A 5,000-nucleotide genomic window follows, 5' to 3' on the forward strand; every position below is an offset into this window, starting at 1 on the left:
TGTGTGTGTGTGTGTGTGTGTGTGTGTGTGTCTGTCATGTCAGTGATGTGCTGGTGATTGGGGCCCAGTCAGCGTTCAGCATGTCAGTGATGTGTGTGTGTGTGTGTGTGTGTGTGTGTCTGTCATGTCAGTGATGTGATTGGGGCCCAGTCAGTGATGTGTGTGTGTGTGTGTGTGTGTGTGTGTGTGTGTCTGTCATGTCAGTGATGTGCTGGTGGTTGGGGCCCAGTCACATTGACCCCTAATGACCCCAACCCACACATTGACCCCTGACCCCAACCCACACATTGACCCCAACCCACACATTGACCTCTAACCCCAACCCACACATTGACCCCTAATGACCCCAACCCACACATTGACCCCAACCCACACATTGACCCCTAACCCCAACCCACACATTGACCCCTAATGACCCCAACCCACACATTGACCCCAACCCACACATTGACCCCTAACCCCAACCCACACATTGACCCCTAATGACCCCAACCCACACATTGACCCCTAACCCACACATTGACCTCCGACCCCAACCCACACATTGACCCCTGCAGTACAAAAGCAAGGGACACACCGTCAGAGACACCTTTAGAAAATAGTGTGATATTTTATTAAAAATGCTGCAGAAAAGTTTATACAGGTGTCCAGCCAGAAATATCATCTATCAGTTAAGGCAGAAACTGCAAACAAAAATAAGACAAATGATATTTTGGAAATCCTACTTCAACCCTTAGCAGATAACAGTTGATGGGCCAAGGGGCCACGATGAATATCTTTGATTCAATTTACAAATGGAACTTTAATATAAACTTTCATTGCAGTTTTTTTTTTTAATCTTTTATTTTTCGCTTTCTTGTTTTTTTCTCCGTTTTAAAACGTTCTGATATAGGGATGCAGAGCTAAAATAATCTGCGTTAATGGTTATCTTTTTAATATAATCATAATTATGTTTATTTACACTCATTCTCTTGAGTTGAAAAACCCAAAGTATCACAAGCCCAGCACAATACTTTACATATTGCTAGCGCAGGACAGTTAATAATAATATCTAAACATATATACTTTACAAACATATCCCAACTCATATCCACTGCCTTGGTGGAGTTGTGTTCCTGCTGACCGGAACCGCAGTGGCAGCAGTGTTGACCTGGAGAACCAGCAGAAACCCAAAGGAACCTGATGAAGTGCTGCAGGATGACACATTCTAGAACATTCTAGAACCCCAGAGGGGTTCTTCAGCCTTATTTTCAATACAAGAACCCTCAGGAGGTCTATGTGGAACCTTCTTTAGATGGAAGGTTCTCTGATCCCTTCTCAACACTCTTCTCCCTCAGGCAGCGCCTGTTCGTCGGTGTGGATAGAGTTCCTTGTAAACCCCTTCATCTTTTTATAGAAGCCAGCAGAGACCTGGGGTTCCGTCCGGCCCGGCCCGACCCGACCCGGCTGGGCCCAGTGGTGGATGAGACGCTCTGACACCCGTAACATGCAGACAGACCCACGAGGATAGCAGGACACACACACACACACACACACACACACACACACGTGTGTGTGTCTCCGAGTGAATCGGGTCTCTTTCACATCTTTGCTTTTAAATTATAAAAACTGAAATAATACAAAGAGTATCAAGATGATAGATATTTACGCACACGTCAACAGAAAGAGCACAAGCTGGGTAACTGCCATTTTCAACTCAAAACAACCAGAAAAGCTTGTCACCTCTTTTGTGTGTCTGTAGGAGATCTTCACTCACAACTATTTACAATTTCTTGGAGCTATACAAAGTCATAAATACATTTCAGGCTGGGAAGTGAGTGTGTGTGTGTGTGTGTGTGTGTGTGTGTGTGTGTGTGTATGTGTGTGTATGTGAGTGTGTGTGTGTGTGTGTGTGTGTATGTGTGTGTGTGTGTATCTGTGTGTGTGTGTATGTGAGTGTGTGTGTGTGTGTGTGTGTATCTGTGTGTGTGTGTGTGTGTGTGTGTGTGTGTGTGTGTGTGTGTGTGTGTTGAGCTCATGGTTTGCTGTGTGTTCAGCCGCAGTCTTGTAAATATGCGAGTTGCCATGGTGAAGCTGACGCTCAGCTGATCTGGAGTCTGCTGTGTAGCCGTTTGGAGATGAGAGCCCCGGCTCTCAGAGTTCCAGTTCTCCTTCCCTCCTCCGCCACCCGTGCCCGTCCGGTTCTCTCTCTCCTAGTTCCCCCTCAGTTCTCTCCTAGTTCCCCCTCAGTTCTCTCTTAGTTCCCTCAGTTCTCTCCTAGTTCCCCCTCAGTTCTCTCTTAGTTCCCCCTCAGTTCTCTCTTAGTTCCCCCTCAGTTCTCTCTTAGTTCCCCCTCAGTTCTCTCTCTTAGTTCCCCCTCAGTTCTCTCCTAGTTCCCCCTCAGTCTCTCTCCTAGTTCCCCCTCAGTTCTCCCTCAGTTCCCCCTCAGTTCCTCTTAGTTCCCCTCAGTTCTCTCTTAGTTCCCCCTCAGTTCTCTCTTAGTTCCCCCTCAGTTCTCTCTTAGTTCTCCCTCCCTCCACCATCCGGCTCCTGCTGCTTCCTGCAAGCGTCTTGAATGGAGGAGTGAACCCCTCTTTCCTAGTCCGACCTGCTCTGGTTGGGTTAAGTGCCCCTTCATCTCCTTGAGGCTTCCGCTGGAGAACCTTCGCTGCGGAACCTTCACTTTTCACCGAGAAATCCGAGCAGAATCCGAAGAGAATCTTAAAGAAGGTGTCGTGAAGCGTCGATAACTCAGTCTCAGAACTCTGAGAGCTGGGTCCCTCTTGCTGGGAAAACACACGCCTTCCACAAAACCCTTTAAACAGTGTGCGCGCGTGTGTCTGTCTGTGTGTGTGTGTGTGCGTGTGTGTGTGACTACTGGTTGTGCCTCCAAATCAGCCACATCAGAGCTGCAGTCCCCCCCCCCCCCCCCACCAAAAAGCTATACCGGCATGTAGCAGTCCCCCCCAGCACGGAGCAGTGTGTGTGTGTGTGTGTGTGTGTGTGTGTGTGTCCCGGCCTGAGAGCTATACCCGGGTTGTGGAGTGGCCGTGGGGCAGGTTGGTGCTGTTCTGGCTGCCCCCGAAGGTGTTGAAAGTTGTGCAGGGGCTGATGGCGGCCAGCGAGTTGGGGATCATGGTGATGGTGCTGGGCGTCATGAGCGGGCATGGTCGTCGGGCGAACGGCGCGACGTCAGCGTGTAGTCGGCGCCGGGCACTGAGGCGCAGCGTGTCGTGCGCCTGCAGCGAGTCGCAGTCGTGGTGGTGAAGCTCGTGCTCGTGATCGTGCTCGTGATCCAGCTGCTGCTTCATCTGCAGCGACGACATCAGCTCCTCGCTCTGCAGGTGCGACACGTCGTTGTTGGCGTTGTTGGCCGCGCCGCCGTCCGCCGCGCCGGGCGGCAGCGTGCCGCCGGAGACTCCTCCGCCCATGCCCATCATCTGGGCGTGGTGGTGCCCGCCGGCGCGGCGGTTGGACTCGTGGCGGCGCTTGTCCTTCTTGTAGTAGAGCGCGGCGAAGGCCAGGATGTTGAGGAAGAGCAGCGAGGCGCCCACGGCGATGGTGACGCTCAGCTCCGTGGAGTAGTCGCGCTTCTCGATCGTCACGGACGACCCGTCGCCGTCGCCGCCCAGGTCGTCGCCGCCGCCGTTCGCCGCCCGCTGCTGGTCCGTGCTCTGCTTGGTGTTGGCGCCGGGCGGCGCGCCCGGGTGGCGCGTGGTGGACGGCCAGTTCTTGCCCAGACGCTTGGTGTACGGGTACGGCGTGGTGTCCTGCGGCGGGATCTTGGTCGTCGTGGAGACGTACTGGAAGAGCTCGTTGATGTTGTGCAGGTGCGGCACCAGCTCCAGCCAGAAGGCCACCTTGGTGGCGCGGTAGTGGTCGCGCACGCGCGGCTTCAGCCCGATGTGCAGGTACAGCTGGTCCTTGGGGTTGTACTTGGACCAGGCCACCTCCTCGAAGCGGTTGGGCTTGGTGTGGATGAACTTGGTGTCCTGGGGGACCGGCTGATTCGGGTCGCTGAGGAAGAAGCAGATAAAGAAGTTACGAGTCAGTCATGAGCGTGAAAAGAGAGAGAAGGAGGAGAGAGAGAGGAGAGAGGAGAGGAGAGGGGAGAGGAGAGGAGAGAGAGAGGAGGGGAGAGGAGAGGAGAGAGAGGAGAGGAGAGGAGAGGAGAGGAGAGAGAGAAGCACAGTTACGAGTCAGTCATGAGCGTGAAAAGAAGCACAGCGTTACGACTCAGTCATGAGCGTGAAAAGAAGCACATGAAGAAGTTACGACTCAGTCATGAGCGTGAAAAGAAGCACATGAGAAAGTTACGACTCAGTCATGAGCGTGAAAAGAAGCACATGAAGAAGTTACGACTCAGTCATGAGCGTGAAAAGAAGCACATGAGAAAGTTACGACTCAGTCATGAGCGTGAAAAGAAGCACATGAAGAAGTTACGAGTCAGTCATGATGGAAATTGATATTACCATTAATTTATAGACTTACATTGCATTGCAAGCATGTTCTCCTGTGTGTGTGTGTGTGCCATGTCTATTGATAGCCTGTGTGTGTTCCTTCATAGGAACATCCCCTCCCACTCACATGCCCCCTTCCCCACATTGACCTGTAACAAACCAATGCTGACCCATGTAAACCTCCCATGATTGACTGGTATTTAACCTGTAACACTGTGATGCTCTTTAGTCTTTTGCCTGCCTCTACTTGATGTTGGAATTGACTCCCTGCAGGAGTACCTTGAAATACACCTCCAGAAACCTTTGATTCGCCTCGTGGTCTTTTGTCTAATAGAATGTTGGCCTGAGATTTCCGTCAGTCATGAGCGTGAAAAGAAGCACAGCGTTACGACTCAGTCATGAGCGTGAAAAGATGCACAGCGTTCCAACTCAGTCATGAGCGTGAAAAGAAGCACAGCGTTACAACTCAGTCATGAGCGTGAAAAGATGCACAGCGTTACAACTCAGTCATGAGCGTGAAAAGAAGCAAATGAAGAAGTTACGACTCAGTCATGAGCGTGA

General features: G+C 51.6%; 1 protein-coding gene across 1 annotated transcript in view; it reads right to left on the bottom strand.

Moving 5' to 3' along the window:
• Nucleotides 1–5,000, bottom strand: part of LOC105889605 (neuroligin-4, X-linked-like) — a 141,903-nt gene that overhangs the window by 13,270 nt on the left and 123,633 nt on the right. The window lies entirely within an intron of this gene.

This window comes from Clupea harengus, chromosome 21 (genome assembly GCF_900700415.2).
Source record: "Clupea harengus chromosome 21, Ch_v2.0.2, whole genome shotgun sequence".
Taxonomy (NCBI): Eukaryota; Metazoa; Chordata; class Actinopteri; order Clupeiformes; family Clupeidae; genus Clupea; species Clupea harengus.